The sequence below is a fragment of the Mobula birostris genome, chromosome 11, assembly GCF_030028105.1.
Source record: "Mobula birostris isolate sMobBir1 chromosome 11, sMobBir1.hap1, whole genome shotgun sequence".
In the NCBI taxonomy this organism is placed as follows: Eukaryota; Metazoa; Chordata; class Chondrichthyes; order Myliobatiformes; family Myliobatidae; genus Mobula; species Mobula birostris.
Genome location: NC_092380.1, coordinates 85,384,712 through 85,409,576, shown reverse-complemented (window position 1 = coordinate 85,409,576; position 24,865 = coordinate 85,384,712). Strand labels below are relative to the sequence as shown.

The 24,865-nt window shown below is 39.3% G+C and overlaps 1 protein-coding gene across 3 annotated transcripts in view; it reads left to right on the top strand.

Annotated features, from left to right (window-relative positions):
• The window catches only part of LOC140205545 (leucine-rich repeat-containing protein 4C-like), a 219,269-nt gene that overhangs the window by 144,086 nt on the left and 50,318 nt on the right, over positions 1-24,865 (top strand). The window lies entirely within an intron of this gene.

Here is a 24,865-nt window from a genome sequence, read left to right as displayed (position 1 = left end):
GATAAATATGAAGTCTCATCAAAATGTACGAATCGTGTTTGTTGTACCCTTTATAGAGAGCAGGTCTTATTACTAAAGTTTGAGTCAGCTAGGACTTCCTTTTTGGAGCAAAGAGGATGAGAGGTAACTTGATAGAGGTGTATAAGATGATAAAAGGTGACTAACCAGCGCCTTTTTCCCAGGGTGGAAATCGCTAATGCAAGAAGGCATAATTTTAATGTAATTGGAGAAAAGATTGGGGGGGGTGGTCAGAGGTAAGTTTCTTACACAGAGTGGAACTTTCCAGGGGTTGTGGTAGGAATGGACATATTAGGGAGATTTAGGAGACTCTCAGGTGGGCACATGCATGAAAGAAACAAATGGAGCTCTATGTGGGACGGAAGCATTAGATTAATCTTGCAGTAGGTTAAAAGCTTGGCACAATATCATGGGCTGAAGGGCCTGTACTGTGCTGTCCTGGTCTCTATTGTATGTACAGCTACACTGGGCATTTCTGTATGTTATAGTTATGCCACACATATTAATTCAATATACTTCTAATGCATTATTTATCTCAGTAAACTCAGCTACTTATATTTCTTGGCCGTATAGTAGGATTTTTGAATTAGAAATGCTTGGATCTAGAAATTAGTGGAGAGTTTGCTGTGTCAGGGGTTTAACTGAAATCTCTCATCTCAGAGGGGGTGTGTGTGTGTGTGTGTGTGTGTGTGTGTGTGTGTGTGTGGTGTGTGTTTACAAGCTATTCCTCCTGAATATATTCATAGAGTTTTCTCCCCATCCTAATGGCTTTGCATTCCCTTGATGATCTTCATCGACGAATAATGAATTGTCTGTTCCCAGCCTTTTTTTAAGTTATGTGTGCAGCCCAAAGCCCTGCTTGAACACTAAATCAAATCCATTGCATTAAATTAAAATAGTACTGCTCATGGTGATGGAGCAAGTCAAGAACTGGATCACTTCTAAAAGTGGCCACAAATTAGTAATTTTATCTCACAGTCTGAAGTAAATACCTTGAATCATTGTGGTCTATAAACCAATACTTTCCTGTCTGAAGGTGTATTATTACAGTTAAGTGCTGCGATAATTGTTTACCAAATTTTCAAGCCGTGTTGAGACACCACTTGAGAACTATTTAAAAGAAAACCTTATTTTATTACCCATGAGCAAATTACATTCCTTAGATCTGGCTGTTCAAAAAAATTGGTGATACCTATCTTCCTTACACTAAGTTGGTGCAATTTGCGAAATCTTTGTTGCACTCTGCTTATTGAGAGATACCAGTCCAAAAGATTGTCATCATTATAAGATATTTTTCTTGCACTTTTTTGACTTGTTTTTGGAGTAAGCATAATGGATTGAGTCACATGAACGTGTTTTTCGTTGATATTAGCTTTGGCCTTAATAATTTAATACAAAGTTGAAAGAGGGTTTGTGAATGTTTCTTTCTCTTGGCATTGCAATTTGGTATAAGAAGACTTTCCTTTTCAGATCACCTTGTTATTCCATCTTAACTGCAGGTGGATTTTTGCAGTCATGCTGGATATGACATGACTGAATGTTTTTTTTTGCTCTAGATCCTATCGTATATAGTCTTTCCTTTCTCCAGTGACTTCAATCATGTGTCCCAGCAATACTGAGAAACATATGTTGCAAAATAAAAAGGAATTGCCTAGAAATTGGACCTGCTTTTTACATGATCATTTGTCCGTGACATAACACCCACTGGAAAATGGGCTGGATGCTATAGCTGCTATTTAGATTGCATATCTGACTCTTCTCTGGCATCAGAGCTACATCTCATGCCAATACAGACTGCTGCATACCAATTTCAGCCAAAGGAATGACCCTCTGGAGCTTTAGAAAAATAAAATGTAATTCACATTCTTGGTGATGGATAATTGATAAAGAGAAGCACTCGAAAGTCTAGCTCTGCTTAAAGTGAATAAATTGCCCGCATCTTGGGTTGTTGTGGGGAGTAAGGGGGGAAGTTACAGATGCTTCCATCATAATGTTCGAAACTTGTGTAGATTTAGGGATGCTGCCTGATCTCAAGAAGCTTTGTACTTCTGTTTAAGTCAACAGGCTTGAAGCACCTTCAATTACTCCAGAAGACTGAGGTTTGGTAAAATACTGAAAGGCTTTTATTCGCTGTACAATACGACCTCCACAGTGAATGTCTGCCCCCGGACTGAGGGGGAGGGGCAAGGCAAACACCTTTATACAGGACTCTGTGGGAGGAGCCACAGGGGCGGTCAGCAGAGGGGTGTGTCCAGACAGGCAACCGAGTTACAACATATATATATGGTTTACCACAAGGCTGCAGGAATGAACTTGTAATTGGAGACCAGTCAGTTTAATTTCATTGCTGAGGGAATGTAATAGAAAAAATAATCACTGACAGAATTGGCACGTACTTTGAGAAATGTGGATTGAAGTCAGGAAATTATGTCTTGATTGATAGATTTTTTTTGATGTTACATAGATAGGGGAAATGTAATTAGTGTGATATATTCCAACCTGATGGCATGAACATTGACTTTTCTAACTTCCGTTAATGCCCCACCTCCCCTTCATACCCCATCCGTTATTTATTTATTATTATTATTATAATATATCATTTTTTTCCTCTCTCTTTTTCTCCCTCTGTCCCTCCTTGCCCATCCTCTGGGCTCCCGCCCCACTTTCTCCCTAGGCCTCCCGTCCCATGAACATCTCATATCCCTTTTGCCAATTAACTTTCCAGCTCTTAGATTCAACCCTCCCCCTCCTGTCTTCTCCTATCATTTCAGATCTCCCCCTCCCCCTCCCACTTTCAAATCTCTTACTATCTCTTCTTTCAGTTAGTCCTGACGAAGGGTCTCGGCCCGAAACGTAAACGGTACCTCTTCCTATAGATGCTGCCTGGCCTGCTGCGTTCACCAGCAATTTTTATGTGTGTTGCATGATATATTTAAACTTTAGAGAATTGTTGATAAGGTACTGAATAATGTGCATGTGATCTGTTCTGAAGAACGGAGTTAAAAGAGCTGTATGAAACTAGTCCAAATACAAGGATTCACAAGGGAGCTCCCAGGGATCAGTAGCAGAATCACTGGTTTTCAGTGACCTGGACTTGGATAGTTAGGGACCAATTTCCACATTTACCAGTGACACAGAACTTGGAGACAAACAGTGAAAAGGGACTAATTGTCTTCAAGGAAACACAGACAAGCCAGTGGGTTGTCAAAAAAGTAGCTGATGAAATGCAACGCTGGGAATGTGAAGTAATGCATCTTGGCAGGAAGAATGAGTAATGCCAATAAAAATTGAGAACACAATTCAAAAATGGGCACAGGGCCAGTGAGATCAAAATATATAGTTGCAGTGTTAGGGCAGGAAGAGAAGTTACTTAAAATATACAGTATCTTGGATTTTCTACATGTACAAGTGAACAAGAGTAAGTAAATTACAATGAACCTTTTATAAAATGTTGGCTCAGCCACTTCCGTGCCATTTTATTCCAGCTACAACAGTTTTGGAAAGTTAGTATGATTTTATGTAAAATACAGAAATATTCTGTGGAAGAGGGACTTTATTTAACTGGAGAAGATGGGTTTGTTCCAGCTAAAGTGGAGAAGGTTGCAAAGAGATCTGTTAGAATTATTTAAAATTATGTAGAATAAACATACAGTAGATTAAGGGAAACATCCTGTTGGCAAATGTGTCAAGAACTTTGGGACTTAAAATGAAGGTGATTTATGAACGAATCAAAGTGACACAAGGGTAAATTTCCATGCAGCAAGGTGTAGGTGTTTGTCATGCCCTCTCAGGTATTGCAGTGAAAACAAGTTCAATCACAGCTCTCAGAAATGAGCAAGGTAAATACCTGAGGAGATGGAGTTTGCAGGGCTGGAGAGTGAAACAAGTTTGATTGGTCATACCTGGAGCTACTATAGACTTGAGGGGATGAATAACCATTCTATGATTTTCCTTGTGTTGGATACCATGTGTGTGGAAATCAATCTGGATGTGTTTATATTCAGGGATTTCAAATTGTCACATGTTTTGCATGATCAGAGGGATGGACTCTGGAAGACAAATGCATCCTATGCACTGGCTTCTTGTACCTGGAGTATTTGTTGAACTCCATTACATATAGATCAAGGAAACCTCAACATTATTTTGGGAAGATCATACATTTTGACTATATGCTTCTAGTTTTTGCATCAGGCTGGGGTGCCTTGCAGTATAAACTCAGCAGAGGCAGAGACTTTATTGTTCAGTGCTGCATGCTGCTCAACATGTCAACTCAAAAATGGTGCATGCTGGTCGCTGTGTTGATAGAGCATGTATGCAACATCTCTGCAATGTAAGACATCAATAGTATGATTGAATGTCTGTCAGCCAGCTTGGAGTTTGAAGCTGCACTTGAGCAGATAATCACATTGCTGTCTACTTGGGCACGTGAGAGTTTAACTGGTGGTTTGGATATTTGCCCTCATCAGGGTCCTAAACCCTCTTATCACCACCTCTCGGGCAGCATACCCATCCAGTTGTTCCAAACATTTCTTCTTGCCCCTGGGCAGCAGTCTAAAACTGGTGCCTTTGAGATCAAGAACTGATTCATTAGGAACAATGAATTGCTCTTCGCAGGAAAGAGTGCAACCATCCAGCAGCCAGACTGCACCCACATGGAGGCACTGCAAAGATGGCACTAGGCCATATACTCTCACATGTTATTGAATGGAATAGGCTTTAGATATTATAGTTTACTTAAGTATTGAATGATTTGCATGACAATATCATTTATTCTTACACTGTCATTTCCATTTTTCCATTTGACACAGAAGGAGACCATTTGACCCAGAGCAGTCCGATCTGAGAGCAATCCCATTCCTCTACATATTTCTAAAACTGATTCTCTCACACATGCCCATTAACTGCTGAGCCTGAGCAGAACTCACTACTAGTCACTTTCTTGCTTCCAGTAGGATGTCACCAGTTTTCCACTCGAGGTTGTTGCTGGTTCTTCCCAGTGGATTTGGATTCTTTGTTTGAAGCTTTCATGAGAGAATGTCCCGTCACTACAGTTCTGCAGCATTTTAATCATTCTTCAGATGTTATAGATTGAAAGCTTGTTCTAGGATAAGCTGTTCTAAAGGTCTCTCATAAAAGTAGTAACTTCCTGAAGTTTTTAATTCATCTGATTTCATGCCAGATAATCCAACAGGGTGATGCCTTCCCCTGCCAGCCTGTGTTTGCAACAGACAGGTAATAGAATTACCGTATGCGTGCATTTGTCTTTTGCTGGGAAGTTAATAAATGGTGAGAGGATATAAGAAGTTATTCTGTGGTGATATGCCTTTACTGAGTTTGAGAGATTACAATGACCTTCATATGATAGATAATCTATGATTTTGCTTCTCTTTCTATGCTAAAAGGTGAGCCTCGAGTATTCACAGCCATCCTAGAGGTCCTGGGTATGGTATGGTAATCTGACAAAGTCATCTTTCCCCTACTGTTGCCTCTGTCCCTGTTATCTACTTGCTTACTGTAACTGATGACTGACCAGGAATCTCACCCCTGACAGCGGTGTCCACTGGGCCGAGAGATTTTACCTCTGAGCTAAAATTCTGCTAGCCATAAACAGCTGTTAATTGCAACTCCCCTTTTACTTAAAATTTACAAATGTTTTGTCCCCTGGCCTGAGCAACAGGACTTCAGCTTTCTAGCTCTCTTTCCCTATCTGTTGCCTAGTTACTGTCTCTGCTGTTTTTGATGCAATTTCTATTTCCTAACAATGCCACAATTTTAAATTACATTTCAGATATAATTTTGTGTTTTACAATGGGATTACGCTTACAATGGGTTTTGGGTGGGAAGGCAGATTGGGAGTGTAAGGTTAAGGAACTCTTAGGAGGTAGTCATCATAATGCTATAAAATTCACCCTGCAGATAGAGAGGAAGAAGGTAAAATTGGATATATTCAGATTACAGATTAGTAAGTGTAACTGCAGTGCCATGAGAAAGGAGCTGGCCAATGTTGATTGGAAGGGGACACTAGTAGGGATGACAGCAGAGCGGCAATGGCTGGAGTTTCTGGGCATAATTCAAAAGAATAATCTGGGTGAGGGAATTTATCACTTTGTGGCAAATTTTGCGGATGGTACAAAGATAGGTAGAGCAGGAGGGCCAGGTAATGTTGTGATAGAAGGGAGTTGTCAGGACGCTGGAACACTGATCCAATTGAGTAACAAATCCCAAAGTTGGCGTCAAAATTCAGACAGAGATCAAAACATCCAGAGAAATCCAAAAAACAGAATCAGGAAACAAGCAGATTCAATGTTCAGATGGACAGAGTACAGATATGAATGCTAGAAAGGCTCAGGAAAATTCACTGTCACAGTCTGGCAGCAAACAGGTGAAAACACAGGACTGAAATACATGAGCAATAAACAAAGAGGCAGATGATAGGTGGAGCACAATGAGACACAGGTGGGCAGCAATACAGGTAATAATGAGAAGCAGATGAGAGACAGAGTACTCAGTAATACAGGGACCAGAGTAGAGCAGGAGTGGGGACAGGAGCACATGGCAATACAAAACCACAGACTGACAGCTAGGGGGAAATACCCAAAAAGTCAGAGTTCAACTGGAGGTACTGACAGGAGTCATCAGAGGGGTTTAGATAGATTAGGAGAATGGGCAAAGTAATGACAGGTGGAGTACAGTGTATGTAGGGAAGTACAAGTCATACAATTTAGTAAAAGGGATAAAGGTGTAAAATATTTTCTAAACAGGGACTGAATTCAGAAATCAGAACTGCCGAAGGAATTGAGAGTCTCGGTACAGAATTGCCTAAAGGTGAACTTGCAGGTTGAGTCAATAGTAAGGAAGACAAATGCAATGATAGCATAAATTTCAAGAGGACTGGAATATAAAAGCAAGAATGTAATGCTGAAGCTTTACAATGCAGATCACATTTGGAGTATTTTGAGCAGTTTTGGGCCCCTCAATTAAGGAAATCTGTACTGGCATTGGGGAAAGTTTAGAGGAGGTTATGAGAATGATCCTGTGAATGAAATGGTTAATGTAAAGGGAGCTTTTGATGGTGTTGGACTTGTACTTGCTGGAGTTTAGAAAATGGGGTGGGTTAAATCGCATTGAAATTTACTGAATATTGAAAGGCTACAGTTAGAGTGGACGTGGAGATAATGTTTCCAATAGTGGGAGAGTCCAGGACCAGAGGATACAGAATTAAAGGATATCCATATTGGCGGCACGGTAGCTAAGTGGTTAGCATAATGCTTTACAGTAATGGCGACCCGGGTTTCAATTCCTGCTGCTGCCTGCAAGAAGTTTGTACATTCTCCACGTGACCACGTGGGTTTCCTCTTGGCACTCTGGTGTCCTCCCACAGTCCAAAGACAAATCGGTTGGTAGGTTCATTGTGAATTGCCTGGTAGTTAGGTTAGGATTAAATTAGGGTATTACTGGGTGGCATGGCTGGAAGGGCTTATTCTACACTGTATGTCAATAAAGAAGAAAAAATAAATAGAGCAGAGATGAGGAGGAATTTCTTTAGCAAGAGGGTGGTAAATCTGTGGAGTTCAATGGAGGCCAAGTCATCAGGTATATTTAAAGCATGGTTTCATAGGGTCTTGATTAGTAAGGGCTTCAAAGGTTACAGAGAGAAGGCAGTAAAAAAAGAAAAGATACAAATACAGCGCACTGTAACCTTTTAAGCAAAACACGGCATGGTAGGTGGAGACTGAAAGCCTGCCATTGTTTGTTCTTGTTCAACAGCTGATTCAGGTATTCTCCTGATGCTGCCGTGCTGCTTTTCTTACCTTAGTATATTTTCATTATATGTGCGTGATGAATAAGTGTGAGACAAAAACTACTTATAGGTAGCACTTAAATTCAGAGTCGGAAATGGTGATCCCAAGCTATCTCATTATGTATTCCAAAATCTGAAAAGAAGTTCGAAATCCAAAACACTTTCAGCCCCAAGCATTTTAGATAAGGGGTGCTATATATATAGTTACATTTTGAGTGGTAAATGCAAATCTCAGGATTTCCCAATATAAGTAGTTTTGCTATAATGAGATTCCGTGATGCAAATTGGATGTAATAGATTGATGGGTTACAGAAATTTATTTGCATTACATGGTCTGCCTTGGTTACGGTGTGATCAGGAACGCCTGTGAAACAGAACCACAAGTGTTGCATAGGGGCTGGAATCTATTTTTTTTAAATTCCGTTCTGCACACAAAGCAATGTGTAAATATTAAGCTGGATTCCATCTCTTCTACACCATTTCCCAATTGCACTCCCCCTCCCCTACAAGACATTTTATTCATGGTTGTCATTCAATGTCCATCAGTCTCCATCTATTTTCACATCTATAGGCTCTGGAGGCCACGTGACTTTGCTCTCCATGGAGATGACAAATAGGCTACCTTTTCTCTTGTCCTGGCTGCAAGCCACATGTCCTCTGGCTCACTCTACCTAGATACTACACATTGCCAATTTCGGAAACAGAGACTCTTGGTATTTAGCAGCTGAGACTGGTCAAAGGGGAAGCTCTTGTTTCTCTGGAAAGGATTGAGAGAGAGAGTTGTTTTGAGGATAGTGGACAAGTAAAGGTTGTGTCTTATGTGCAGTTAATAGATCCTGTAAAGAGTAGGATTAGATATGAACATTCAAACATCTTCAATGGATTCAATCCTTTTAGTGCTCACTCACTCGTAACAGCTGTGTAAGAAATCGTCAGCACTCTCGAAGCCAGTGAACCAATGAACAAGGTCATGTCTTGTGTAGTTCATGCCCGTGAGCACTGGTAATGCTCCTTCTCAATTGTGTGTATTCCAAAGTGAGTAATGTGTCTTTGAAACAGTTATTAGGTAGTGGCACGAGTCCTGGAGTAAGGCGAATAAGTGGAGTTCTAGAGTAAGCATGAATAAGTGGGTGCATATGAATGGTAAGTCAAAGTCATGTTTGATAACAGTTGTTGTAGCATGAATGATGTGCCATTCCTCTAAGCAGTGTATGAGGCTCTAGGTGCATTTGTTGGGAGTTGGTATTTGTTATTGTCTTTGCTGATCTTGACTTTGTATTAGGTTAATAAAATTATCTGCTCTTAACCTTTAGATCCTGACGTTAATCTTATCTTTCTGCTGCTTCATTACAGATCTGCAGGGCTTCTTAAACCCTTGCAAATAGAACTGGATCCAAAAATCAGGGTACATAACCCTGTCTCTGCCCAAAAATCATTCCACAGTCTTGAAAAGATGACAGATTCTCTTTTAAAATATGCAGTTAATGCATTCTATCTGCACCAAGTAGAATAAGCCACGGGGCCTTTTGTATTCTTGTTAAGTCAGTAACCAATGCATTTAACATGCCTGGATACTAAAACCCTGATAGCGAGATGGCCCCATGAATTCTGTGTGTACCCTATGGCAGGTTAAATGAGCAAGGGTTAATAATGCATCTTTATAACTGCATCTTAAGCAGTATTCAGTGTGCACCTCATTAACTCTTACATAAGTCTGTTATAAAAAAAATATTCAGGGTTGTTCAAATGTCACTATATAATAAATTCATTCCAATTCATAACGTCACTCACAGAGTTCCTGTAGAAATGGATTTTTGTTATTTATTGATGACACTTAGGTTTACAAGGATTTTTCTGATTAATATTTAATAGGATTATGGCTGATTGGGAATGTCACCTAATGGCAAATTCAGATAACCTCATCAAAACTTTAATTGATGTAAGGTCACTACTAAAACCAAAACATAAAAATAAACATTATATTCTTTTCTGACTGTGTGTTGTTTTTGAACATAAACAATTAAAATGAAAGTGATGCTTATAATACTTGGGAATAGTGCCAGAATGTAACAGGTCCAATGTAAAGAAATTGTAGTGGGATACTTGCCACGAGGTATTCTTGTAATATGAATCCTGTGAATCATGTTATCCTTCCAGTAGTTGAACTCAAAAGGGAACTACCTCAAACTTCATCTATTTCTGTTGTTATTTATTTTTATTGCACTGTTAATCCAAAACTTCATGCAGGCAATTACATGCTTTTAGGTATTTTGTTTTGCTGCATTTAAAATGTGACAACTGTATAAAGTTGTAGTTCAAAGTAATGTATTATCAAAGTATATATACGGGACCATATACTACTTCCTTATTTACTTAAGCACATCACCCTACTGGGGCATAGACAGTAGCAGCTTGCCAGAGTCCTCTATCATGGGTCAATATTTCAAATTGTCCCCAGATGTAGCCCACCTTCCAAAGATCCTTCCTCTCCCAGGGATGGGGTCTTTGGAGCTTCAGTTGTCACTTCTGTAGCACTAGATTTTTTTCGAGATGGAGTTGCTAGCCCCATGCCCAACCCTCCTCCTTTCACGGCCGTACATGGAACTATCCATGGCGGAGTTATATATTAACTTGAAATTTATTTTCTGGTGAACATTCACAGAACAAAGGAGTACAATAAAATCAATGAAAAACTACACACAAAGACTGATAAACAACCAATGTGCAAAAGTAAACAAGCTTTGCAAATACAAAAATAAAATAATAGAACTGATAATAAATAAAAAACAAATAATACCAAGAACGTGAGTTGTAGAGTTCTTGGAAGTGAGTAGATAGGTTATGGAATCAGCTTTGTGTTGAAGTGAGTGAAGTTATCCACTCTGATTTAGGAGACTGATGGTCAAAGGGTAATAACTGTTCTTAAACCTGGTGATGTGGACCCTAAGGCCCCTGTACCTCCTTTCCAATGGCAGCAGGGAGAAGAGAGAATGGCCTGGATGGTGGTCCTTCATGATCGATGCTTCTTTCTTGTGGTACGTTCTTTGTAGATGTGCCCAATGGAGGGGGGAGGGCCTTTCCTGTGATGGACTTAGCTGTATCCACTATTTTTGTAGGCTTTTCTGTTCTTGTGCCTTGGTATTTCCATACCAGGTTGTGATGCAACCAGTCAGGACACTCTCCACTTTGCATCTGTAGAAGTTTGTCAAAGTTCTAATTGATAACATCTACAAGGTATCTTTGTAAAGTGTTCTATTAATTAAAAGCCTGGAAAGTGCTTTATTAATATCAAGTTCAGTGTTTTAGACCAAAGATATTTCCTGATGAATTTCACAACCATATTTATCAAAAGCAAGGAAACTTAAACTTAATTTACAATGCATATTGTAAAAGTTGATATGCATTTTTTTAGTAAACAAGTCTTTGTTTCAGTTTATTGTCAAAATTTCTTGCATTAACTGGGATATTATCATCAGTTGCTTTATAAACAGATATTTGAATCAATTGAATTTTAGTAAAAAAAAAATCTGTCCAAGGCAAAGGAATGGGTTACCAGGTTGTACCTACTCATGAAGGTCAAATGATGTCAAAAGTTATGCGGCAGACATTGCAATGTCATTTGGGCAAATTACGTCTGAACGTTTAAGGCCCATGAACAGCGCTGACCACTGGAAAGGTGAGGACCATAACAGAGTAGATAGGTAAAGCTGGTCCTAGTAACTATCTCATTGCTAATATCCATTCAAACCCCCACCTCCACCAGCCTATTGTAACTGATCCGCCAGTTTTACCATTGACACCCACTTCCTTTCTTCACTCTCTGAATTGTGTCCCAATCATATGTCGTTCCTAATGTTTAACCCAATCAGTGTGTTAAACCTCCAGTGCAGTTCCTTCCACCGACATTGGCCTGCAAATTATTCTCTCGTAAGTGCCTCTCCAGATTTCTTTTGAAAGCCCTGATTTTCATTATCCTTAAAGGGGAGAGCCTCCCATTATCATGGGCAATATTTTCCCCTTCCATTTCCATTACTTTTTTTTTCAAAACTTTAAATGAATGCAATCTGCCCCTTTAATCTTATGCTAGGGCAAAGAGCTTCTTTCTGCTGACACTATCTACACTACTTGTTCCCTTCCATCAATCTCCTCTCAAGCAGGTTTCTGTTCCAAGTAAAGCAAGCCCAACTTTTCCAGTCAAGACATAAGCCACTGCAGATGCTGGGCAGTGGAGTAAATCACTAGCTGCTGGAGGAACTTAGTGGAAGAAAGATGAGCAGAGAATGGAGGAAAATAGATGGTCACCATTTTGGATTGAGACTGTTCATCTTTATTTTATTCTTCAGTTTAAACCTATTGCTGAAATCACTTAGCCTTTGAAGCATTCTAGTAAATCTTGCCTGCACCCATATTTAGACCTTCTCTTCCTTTCTAATATTAAGTGATCAGAATTGGATTTCGTTTATCATTTGTACCATTACCAGTATTTTAAGCGGGTACAATGTAATTTTCCTGCTTTTGTCTTCTACACCTCTAATAATGAATTCCAGGAACTGTATGCTTTACAAACACTTCCTTGGCAAGTCTAACAAAAAAAAGGTATTATTTAACTGGAGTACAATGTAGACACTGGTGCTAACCTTAAAGTCACAAATTCTGACTGCTTTGGCTCTCTTTAAACCTTAGTTTATGAGCTTATGCTATTAACTGCAGGCCAGTGGCTTCTGTGCAATAGACATTCCATGTTTCCAAAGTGCTTAAATGTGCTCTCTTTACATTTCATTTCTTTTGTAGGTCAGCTTAGAAACACTATTGCTTCCCGGTTGAAACCAAACATAGCAGGTTCACCATGGAGATGTTTCCCTTAGTTACACATGAAAATTATCTGTACCTCAGGTTCTGAGAACTGAATAGAAAATATCCCCATGTCGCATTGCCCTACTCAACCTAGCTAGCAGGAGTAAGATAAAATGGATTCATTTCCTTCCCATGGCCTGATCTCCTCCTGCGGTCACTGTGTTGTTGTGTGGCACTCTGCTTAGCTGCCTGGCTCAGAATTGCTAGATTACTGACCTGTCACCAAGTACCTCAATACTGCAAGGGTTTAGAATATCAATAAAAAGATAATTAGAGTGTAGAGAAAAGCTGCAGTCTGGGAATTAATTAACACCAGTAACAATCAGACTCTTAATGAATACACAAAGAATGAACTTTTTGTTTATCATGCATTCTGGTAATGATACAATATTTTTCACAGCATACAGAAAGTGACAAGAAATATTGCTTAAATATTTCAAAGAGAAAAGCTGCAAACAGATTAGGAAAAGCATCTGACGAGGCTCAAGCATCAGTGTTTTTCAACTAGTTATCTAACTAAAAAGAAAAATATTCCCTCTTTCCTTCCCAATGATTTCCCGGGTATATGGTAATGGTAATCTATGGCAAAGTGGTAAGGTCAGATATTTGCCCTGACCAGAACACATGTCTTGCCTGGGTTTTTACCTCTATGCAGATTGTCTCAGTACGCAATTCCATCTCAGTCCAGTTTTAGTTCTGTTGGCTCCAGCTGATCAAATACCAATTTATCAGCCAGTTCCAGTAATCACTTCCTTGGAATTTTCCATGGAATGCCAATATATACTGTACAACTGCAGACACATGCCCACATAACCAATCACTCCTGTTCTTCAGCCCATCTTCACCAGCAGAGGTTATCCTTATCTCCAAGGTGTTGCAACTGCCTGTGATCGATCATGTCACTGTCCCCTGTTCTTTAATAATTCCTAGCTATAAGGCTCTAACCCTGTGCTTTGCAATTTTTTTTTTCTTTTTAGCATTCCTTAAATTCAAACTTCCAAAGTTTCACTTTTGATTTCCGTTCTCAGTGCCAACTGATGACTCCATTCCCTTCCAGACCTTTGCTTTTAGGTTCTATTTACTTCCTCTAATTGTGCAGTGTAGCTGATCTTTCGTGGAACACTATTGTCCTTGACTATTGTAACATCAATAGGAATCCCCATCTATTCTGGTTTTCTCTGCCCTTGCCCACTGTCCTGGTGTACACAGCACAGTCTATGCCCTATTCTGAACTCTTGTACTTGATTTCCTCTTGGTCATGACCTTTTTTTTAAGACAGAAAGGGATTCTTTATCACTAAGTTACAAAAATTCCTGGCTAGCTTCCTCCGGTTTAGGAGAATGAGGGGGGATCTCATTGAATCCTATCGAGTATTGAAAGATAGAGTGGACATGGAGAGAATGTTTCCTATAATGGGGGACTTGAGGACCAAAGGACACAGCCTCAAAATACAAGATACACCCCTTTAGAACATAGTTGAGGAGGACTTTCTTTAGCCAGTGGACTGTAAGTATGTGGAATTCATTGTCACAGATGGCTTTGGAGTCAAAGTCATTGGGTATATTTAAAGCAGAGTTTGATAGGTTCATGATTAGTAAGGATGTCAAAGGTTACAGGGAGAAGGTAGGAGAATGGGGAGCAGACTCAGAGGGCTGAATAGCGTAATTCTGCTCCTGTGTCCTAGGGTCTACACTTCAAAGCCATTTAATTATTTGGAAAGCATCCTGAGGTCTTCTGATATTGCAGAAACATTATGTAAATGCATATTATATATTTTATTATTACCATATAAATGAAAAATATGCAATGCTATTTGTGATGCCTATCAGCCAGTTATACAGGTGGCATAAAATGATTACATTTATGATTAAATTAATGCATTTTTGTGCATTATTAAAAATGTACATGCACTCAAACAATATGACCTAAATATATGACGAGTTCCAAGGAATATTGAACTTCTTTATCGTTCCTGGGAAACAGTTTGGTTGTAAAATGATTTCTGTGATCAAATGTAGTGCAACTGCAGTGGTCCACCAATGCTATGACATTGGAAATATCATGTCAAAGAAGGCAGTTTGAGCTGAATTGGTAATAAGAATAAATGGAAATTCCAAAGCTTTGCTTTAATTTAACTTTAGAATTTGGGAGAAAGTTGATATTTTATTTCCTCATCTGTATAAGTATGAAACCCTATGAAGATTAAAAAAAAATAAATCATTGAATGATTATGGATGAGGTTCCTATGTTTACCAACTCAGCAGCATCCACTGAAGTGTAAATATATAATGGCTTAATATATTCAAAAGCCACTTTATTAAGTAACTCCTGAGCCAAATAAAGTAGCCACTGAGTGTACGTTCATGGTCATTTTCTGCTGTAGCCCATCTACTCCAAGGTTCAATGTGTTCAGCACTCAGAGATGCTCTTCTGTACACTACTGTTGTAACACATCATTATTTGAGTTACTGTCACCTTCCTGACCACTTGAAGCAGTCTGGCTATTCTCCTCTGACCTCTCTCATTAACAAGGAGTTTTTGCCCACAGAATTGCTGCTCACTAGTTGTTTTTTTTTTGTTTCTAGCACCATCCTCTGTAAAACACAGAGACTTATGCATGAGATCATCAGTTTCTGAGATACTCAAACCACCTCATCTGGCACTAACAATTATTCCACGGTCACAGTCATTTAGAAAACATTACTTCCCCATTTTGATGTTTGGTCTGAACAACAGCTGAACCTTTTGACCGTGTCTGCATGCTTTTGTGCATTGAGTTGCATATGATTAGGTATGATCATGATTAGGCTGATGAGGTATTTGCATTATTAAGCAGGTGTGCCTAATAAAGTGACCACTAATTGTAAGCATATTAAGGTGTTAATAAGTTATTTATTGAGATACAGTGTGGAATAGGCCCTTCTGGTCCTTTGGGCTGTGCTGCCAGCAAGCCCCAATTTAACTGTGGCCTCACCACAGGACAATTTACAGTGAACGATTAACCTACCAGCTGGTACGTCCCTGGATTGTCGGAGGAAACTGGAGCACCCGGAGGAAACCCACATGGTCAAAGGGAGAATGTGCAAACTCCTTACAGACAAAGGCGGGAATTGAATTTAGGTCACTGGTTCTGTGAAGTGTTGTGCTAACCTCTATGAACTGGATGAGTTAATCTGTAGTCTATGGAAAAAGTTTGCTAAAGTGCCTTTGTCCTTGGTCAGAGCTGTTGAAAGCAGAAGTTGGCAGCTCATTTGCACGTGCATGATAGTGTTTTAAAATTGAGTATATATAAACAAAACCATAAATATTTCTCAAACCCTTGGCAAGAAGTGTAATTTGTCAAAAATGACTCACCCTCACAGAGAAATTATGCCTGAGGTTTTACAAACTTTAATATTCTTCTCTTGCCACCCACTTCCAACCTGCCTCCAGCCCAAATTTTGAAGCTATGACATGATGTAGAAGCAATTCAGACCTCCTGGATTTATTATTTAAATCTGAGATGATGCACTGTGTTTCCTTGAATATTCCATCATCCTGGAGCCCATGTGCAAAAAATACCTTGTTTCTGTCGCAAGCTTATTGTGTTTTGAATGTTGTTGACATTGAAAAATATTAAACATTTTAATAACAGCAAAGAATTACCAAAAACTATCTCAAATATATAAGAAAATATTCTGCCTATTACTTCCCCCTGGGTTCCCTCCTCCTTCCCTTTCTCCTTTGTTCCCCTTGCCTGTCTTATCAGATTTCTTCCTCTCCCCACTTTACCTTTCCCACCTACCTGGCTTCACCTATCACCTTCTAGTTATATCCCCTTCTCCCACCTTTTTATTTTCACGTCTTCCCCCCTTCCTTCTCAGTATTGAAGAACAGTCTTGGCCCAAAGCGTTGACTGTTTATTCATTTCCATAAACGCTGCCTGATCTGCTGAGTTCCTCTGGCATTTTGGTGTGTTGCTATAAGAAACTAAAATACTTGTTCAAATATGTCAATTTTTAAAATTCTAAAATAAATAGTTCTTTATAACAATTCCCCTCTTCTGAAATTAATGGAGTATAACGTGCAGCTCTAACTTGGCACATTGATTAAGTGGTAGGAAATCTCTTCACTTTTGTGCTCCTATGCCAGTAAACAGCTGTCTGCAACTTAGGGGCCTTTATGAAATGCTGACACGCACAGAGATCTTGAATTTTCCCCCACTTGTATGGGCAAATGGCAGCAATTATGCATAGAGCAGTCTGCATTTTCCATCAAATCTGGGCCAGTCTCTTCAAATATGAAACAATTTTTAAATGACATTCAATGCCCCAAGTCTGTTATCTGTTGGTTGTTTTGATATCAGTCAAAAAATTCCTTAGATGCAACAACTTTAAAAGCATCTGAAATATCTATAGTGCATTATTAATGTACGTTCTTGTTTCTGATTCCCTTTAATGTGCAGGAATCATATAACTGGTCAGCATATTATGTTTGTTGTTCTGGATTTGACAATCCTCTGCCTTTTGTGTCTGTCTTTAACTTTTTCCGCCCCCCTCCCCATCCCTGTCTCTCTTTTTCCTTGTTTTTCTTTTCCACCCCCCCCGTCTCTGTCTCTCTTTTTCCTTGTTTTCTATGTCTCTCCATCTCTGATTGTCTTTTTCTCCCTCTCTGTCTTTCTCTCCCCACCTTTGTCTGTGTCTCTCTTCATCTTTCTGTCTGCATCTCACTATCCCTTTCACACACTTTCTCTCTACATCTCCCCATCCGTCTGTTTGTGTGTCTCTCTCTCCCTCTCTCTTTCTCTCCCCACCTTTCTATCTGTATCTCCCTCTCTCCCTTCAATCTGTCTGTGTGTTTGTCTCTCTCTCCCCCCCAATCTGTCTGTGTGCCTCTCCCTCCCCCCAACGTGTGTGTGTGTTTCTTCCTCTCTTTCTCTCCCCTCCATTCTGTCTGTGTGTGTCTCTGTCTCTCTCTCTCCCCCCACCTTTCTGTCTGTGTGCATCTCTCTCTCTCCCTCTCCTCCCCCCAATCTGTCTGTTTGTGTCTCTCCCTCTCCCCTCCCCAAATCTGTGTGTGTGTGTCTCCCTCGCCCTCTCCCCCTAATTTGTCTCTGTGTCGCTCTTTATATATCTGTCTGCATCCCTCTCTCCTCCCTCTTCCCCCCCTTGAACTGCCTATTAGCTAACTGAACTCTACAAAGTAATGAGAGTTTACATAGTGTCAGTTTTTAGCCTGCAGCAATGCACAAAGTAATTTTACCGATAATTAGTCAAATATGAGCATACTACAAAATTAGTAAATTGTTTCGCTTATGGGTGCATCATATTTTTAGAGTTAAGGTTGGGAAAATATATTCTAATCAACTTTTCCATTCAGTGTCTAAGCTGGGAAGGTTTGGTGTTAACAGTGACAGTATTCTGCCCTCCAGTGCTCTTGTTTTCCTGCAATGTGCATCTACTTTCTTACCTATATAAACCCTATAGCTATTTTAATTCAACGCACCATGCCACAGAAGTGAATGGACATCAGAGGTTTCATTTCTCCAACATGTACTTCAATTAAACCTCTATCTGGGGAAACTCCATCTTTGCCAGCAAAAATATGCCGTATACTGTAGACACAACTGCAGCCAAGGGTTAGTTTTGTCAGTGAGCTTTGAGGTGACTGACTATGAATTTCTTTTTCTTTTGGGTCTTTCCGGGTTGATGCTGATATCAAGTAACTCCTCTTTGGAGAGGGAGCTTCAGTGGATGTCTGTGCAGAGCTTTGCCAGGATGGTTGGACTTCTGGTGGCATGATTGTTGGTGCCAGATGACACAGCTTTTGGCAGCTGCTGCACAACATAGAAAGGAGGTGGAGGAGGAAGATATCCTTCCTGTCCATGCTGAGTAACCTATCCCCATTCAACAATAATTAACATGGAGCATACTGTGACTGCATGGAGTAAAACCTGCAGAATATTCGGGCTTGGATTTACTGATAAAGTATATTCAGCCCATAGAAATCTGAGACTATACAAATCTTAGTGAAATGACAACAGACTTTAATGACCAACCATTGGTACTTAGTGACAGTACAACACTAGAACAAAACCAAGTCTGGTGTCTCACTAAATGCCGAGCATTCTTTATGCTATATTTTGCAGTACAGATTGAATCTGTCCACGTATTAGTTTCACAGAAACCCACTTTCCAGGGTAGCGAATAGGGTACAAGTCAATTGAGCTTAATTGCCACAATATTATTGAGACTTTTGAATATTCATTGAGCTGCACTCAAAGCAAATAAGTGTGTAGGATTTCATGCACTCCTGACTTCTGTGTTGTACGTGGTGGAAAGGCTTTGGAGAGTTCGGAATTGGGTCACTAAAAATGTAATAGCCAAGTTCTGACCAGTTCTTGCAGTCATATTAATTTTTCTTGTTAAGGGTGAACCCTGGAATCTTGATCATTGGTTCGAGGACATATACAAAGCTAGACACTCGCACAGAAGATTATTCCTGCCTTAAACTCATTAAGGAACGTTGCACAGATATTGAACAAAATGCTTTGTTTTCCAGCTGGTAGTTAATCAGTTAAAGATCTCTACAGTAAAAGATAGGGATAGGTTGCTCAGCATGGACAGGAAGGAGTTTGCCCTCCTTCACCTCCTTTCCATGCTGTGCAGCAGCGGCCAAACCCCGAAGCAGGCAACATGATGGAAGAGTTTAGGACATGCAGCACGTCAGCAAAAAAATGAACCTTCTCAGAACTGTATTGCAGTGCCTCCCCAGACCATGTTAATACTTCACCACATCAAAGATGTATGCAGTGAGTTATGGGAGGTTGTATTTTTGTCAATGTAAGCGTGTTCTGCTTAAGTACATAGTGCCATCAACGGAATCCGAAAGAAAGATGCGCTGGTGTTGGAGAGGGTCCAGAATTAGTAGGAGCATTGGAGGTTACAGGGAGAAGGCAGGAGAATCGATTTGAAAGTGATAATAATTCAGCCATGACGGAATGGAGGAGGAGATTTGATGGGCTGGATGCTCCAATGTTCCAATGTCTTGTGGTCTTACGGCATTGTACTGGATTCCAAGCAGACCCCTATGTCTGATTTGATGCTGGAATGTAACAGGCAAAACTTGGAAAAGGTAGTTTTCGAGCATAATCTTATTAGGATTAACAGGTGAAGTTGTTTTCTTCAGAGGCTAAGATATAATGGCATTTAGACTTAAAAGCAGCAGAAGTATGCAAGGAGGGTGACTTAAAAATAAGTCACCAGAGAAAGAAAAACAAAAACAAGGTTCAACTAGAAAAATGTGGAAAAAGAAGTCCTGCAATGCCAAATCTTTGAGTCTGGTATATCTTCTTTGTCTTCAATCTGCACAGTACATGCTAGAGTTTGTATTTGTTAACCAGGTACTTCTCATTAAATATTGCGTTTCTGGATGTTACATAGTAAAAATCAATATTTCTATATCTTATCAAACTTATAGTTTGCCAATGTCATAATGAACCTAAAGATGCTGGAAATCTAAAATAAAAAGAAATGCTGGGAAAAACCTACCGATGCAAGCCACATCAAGCCACATCTGTGGGAAGGGAAGTTTCAGGTCCGCGTCCTTTCTTCAGTTCTGCCCTGACCTGCTGAGTATTTCCACTGTATTATGTTTTTTATCATAAACTGAAAATTCGGTTCTTTCACCTACTGGAAAATTTCATAGCCCCCTGTTGTTTACAGTCTAGATCCGAAGTTATGACTTATTTCCTTAAATCTCTCTGCCCTTCCAGCTTTTGTTCCTCCTGTAAAATTCACCTTGGAACTACCAGCTGCCTTAATGTCCCCTGATAGAATTTGGCATCCGTATTTGTTTTGTTTGACACGCCTGCCACATTAAAAATGGAAGTAGTTGCTGCTTTAACTTGTGTTAGATCCTTTATCACTAGTTCCTTATTGCAATTTTGTTGAGTTGCACATTTCTTCACAGTAGCAGAGAAAGTGTTTAGTTAGTTATCTATTTATAAGCAGAAAATAGTGATGTCCAACTGCCATAACAAATTAACACTAAAATTCACAAACTCAGGAAATGATGGTGTGCTGAAAAATGTAAGATGTTTGTTTATACTAATTTCAGAACACAAGCAGAAGTTGATAATGAATTGAGAGCCTCCCTCATCCCACCACTAAAGACATATTTGTTGTTCACAGAAGCATAATGAACAGCGTCGTTAATCTTTATACTGCTGACTGTGACAGCATTCAATAACAAAACATCTTAATCACAGAACACGCCTGCTGTTGTACGATAAAGAAAGAACATTTATGACAGATGACAACTTATTGTAGTCATAAGAGCAGGTTTACTAAAATCATTCCAGAGGGAAATAACTCCATTGACAATTTATATATGCTGTTTTAAAAAATACTCATCTGTATCCGGGTTTGATAGCATATAAATGCAATGCAGTAATCAGAGGTTTTCACTTCTCAATAAATTTCTATGCTCTGCTTTTTTATCAGAGCAATGAAATTAGCACAGAAACTGATACATGTGCCTAAAATATCTGACAGGTATTTCTTTGCGAATAAAATTTAAGAAAGTAAACTTTAGTTTATCAATTAACTAATTCTGATGAAGAGACTTCAATCTGAAGCACTAATTGTTCTACTTTCCATAAATTCTGCTTTGACATGCTAAAGGCTTCAGCATTTTCTTTTGTTTTCTGTAAGAAAATAACATTGACCAATACATTGAACTAAGCAAAGACTTTCATATTGTCTGCAGTTGTGTTCACCTCATAGAGAATGTACAACTTTGCTTGTTCCAGGTGGCTGCTCTATTTTAATGGGGACTGGGTATTTTGTATCATGGTCATTCACATAAGCCAGAATAACATGTTGTGCAACTAAAGAATATAATGTTAGCAGTGAAGGTTGCAAAGGAATACCAGCTCTCAAAGTACTTATTAGTTAAATAAATTAAACAGTTTACAATTCCCCTCGAGAGAAATGTTCTTACAAGTGGACAAATGCCTTAGAAACTCTATGTTACAGCATGATAAAACACTGCTAATGTTAATCATAAAATGATACAGGGTTATGGCATATTTTGATATTATGGGAAATGATAAATGACCTTTAATATTTAGAAATAACAGAAATATAAAGGAGACAAAAATTATGTGAATGCAATATTTATATTACCAGAACTGCAGATACACAATGACACACTTCTATCAACAGTATTCAATATTTGTTCAGATTTTCCCAGGGATTTCTACATTAAGACGGTACTGAATCCTGGCCAATCTAACAGAGTATCGAGATAATGGAATGGTGATTTCAGTAGTAAGGTAGGCCATTCCATTTTTCTCTGGGATTTTTGTGCCACCCTGCTCTTATCCTGAATGAAAATCAATTAGAAAGTTACTATCATAGCTCCACTCCATTAGTGCTAATGGCCAGAGCAATTTCTGGTCTTGAAACTATTTTCATGCAACTGACCTAAGTGACCTGGTAGTGATATAATTTATGTTCCATAACCAAGGTTAAATATCCAGTAGTTAAAATTGTACTGCTGCTGAAAGGAAAGTACAATTAAAATCTTTAAGTACCCCCTTTCAGTCCATGGGATTTTCAATTTTAAAGCAATCACACTTGCAGTATATCTGGACCCCATTAAATTTCAGACAGTGTTCTGAAATTAAATAGTGCTTCACCGTTTGCTCTGCACTTTTAAATTTCACCATACCCACAATATGCTTACATCTTTTAATATAGTGCCTTGAATAGGTATTCAGTCCCCAACCATTTGCTCACATAAGTGAGTATCACAGCCCGGGATTTTGATCAATTTAACTGAGATATTTTTTTTGTGAATCACATGCTCCTTTTTTCCCCCATAGTACAGCCCCAAAGCAACGAAAATTGTAAAACATTGGATTTGGAAACTATAGAAGGGGTGCAGACGAGATTTACAAGGCTGTTGCCTGGATTGGGGAGCATGCCTTATGAGAATAGGTTGAGTGAACTTGGCCTTTTCTCCTTGGAGTGACGAAGGATGAGAAGTGACCTGATAGAGGTGTGTGTATAAGATGATGGGAGCCATTGATGGTGTGGCTAGTCAGAGACTTTTTCCCAGGGCTAAAATGGCTAACATGAGAGGGCACAGTTTTAAGGTGCTTGGAGAGGTACAGAGGAAATGTCAGGGGTAAGTTTTTAATGCAGAGTGGTGAGTACGCAGAATGGGCAATGGTGGTGGAGGTGGATACAATAGGGTCTTTTAAGAGACTCCTGGATAGGTACATGGAGCTTAGAAAAATAGAGGGCTATGGGTAATCCTAGGTAATTTCTAAAGTAAGTACATGTTCGGCACAGCATTGTGGGCCAAGGGGCCTGTATTGTGCTGTGGGTTTTCTATGTTCCTAACATGAAAAACAAAAAAATCAAAACTGAAAAGTTAGCAGTTCAAAAATATTCATCTCCCTTGCTCAATACTTAGTGAAACCATCTCTCAAAGCTATTACAGCCGGTTGTCTTTTTGGATAAGTCTCTGTTAGCTTTGCGTAACATCATGGAGCAAGATTTTCCCATTTCTCCTCGCAAAATTGCTCAAACCGTGCCAGGTTAGTTGGGGAGCAGCAGTGGACAGCAATCTTGAGGTCTTCTGAGATGTTTGATTGGGTTAAGGTCAGGACACTGACTGGACCACTCAAGGACTTCAATCTTCTTCATTTGAAGCCATTCCATGTGTGCTTTGGGTCGTTATCCTGTTGAACAACGAGTTTCCTCACCAATATAAGTTTTCTGGCAGCAGCTAGCAGATTTTTATCCAGGATGTCTTTGTAAATAGAGGCGTTCATCTTCCTATCAATCCTGACCAAACTTCCAGTCCCTGCTGTTGAAAAGCATCCCCATAACATGAAGCTACCTCCACCATATTTTACAGTAGGGATGGTGTTACCTAGCTGATGTGCAGTTTTAGATTTACACCATATGTACCGCTTAGTGTTGAGGTCAAAAAGTTCCACTTTACTCTCATCTGACTGCAAGATCTTCTTCCACATCTTAACAGTATCTTCTAAGTGACGCTTTGCAAAGTCTTTACAGGAAAGAATATGTTTTTTTTAAGCTTGGGCTTCTTCTTGCCACTCTTCCATAAGCACCCTTTTTTTGTACGAGGCCTCAGAGATTGTGGAGCCATGGACGTCATTTCCAGTTGCAGCCACTGACTCCTGCAGCTTACTCAGAATGACTGTAGGCATCACAGTAGCCTCTCTTGTCATTCTTCTCTGGCAACAAAGTTTAGAGGGGCAGTCTGACCTAAGCAGTGTGGCTGTGATTTCATATATTTTCTGTGATGGGCTGCACTGAGCTCTGAGGTATGTTCCGTGGCTTTGAGATGGTCTTGTACCCTTCCCCAGATGTGTGCTTCTCTATTATCATTTCCATGGCTTATCTTGAATGCTCTTTTGTCTTCATTATGGTTCAGTCTGTTGAAAATCCACCAGACTGTTGGACGTGATAGAGAGAGGGAGGGGGTATTTACAGTATTCTTATGAATTCATTGAAGGCAGGTGATCCTCCAAACATCAACAAATTGGGTGAGTTGGTAAGATACGAAAGGGGATGAATACTTTTTCAAGGCACCATTTCTATTTTCTTACTAAATCACTTCTGTTTTAATTAGTTTTGGGTATATTGATGCACAGGCAGCTTAAAGGTATTTTGAGAACAATTATTTAGCAGCAAGCCAACCTGTTGTTTTGTTTGCTGTGGGATTATTCATCTTGTTCCAACACTTGACTTGATGGTAAAGTTAAATTTCTATGTGATCCTAATTAGCTGATTTGTAATTCAAAAAAATAATACTTAATAATTGGATACAATACAATAGTTTGAAGTGGCCTAAAGGAGGTAGTTTTCATCAGAAATCATAAAAGTGGAGAATCTGCGTTATTAAAAGTCTCATGCAGTACTAATGTATTCAAACATTAAAATTCATGATTACACTTTCATTATCCTGCAGAATATACAAATAGAATTGTTTCAGATTGTTACAATGAGCAACCAACACCTATTGGTCTGCTGACAACCAATCACAGGCTGACTTTCAGTAATTGTTCTAATCAATGTCTTGAATCTTCTTTGGGGATACCATTTAAATAGAGGTGCTTTGAGATGTACAGTTGAGTCTGAGTTTGAAATTTTGTAGTTGTGTGGATTTTCT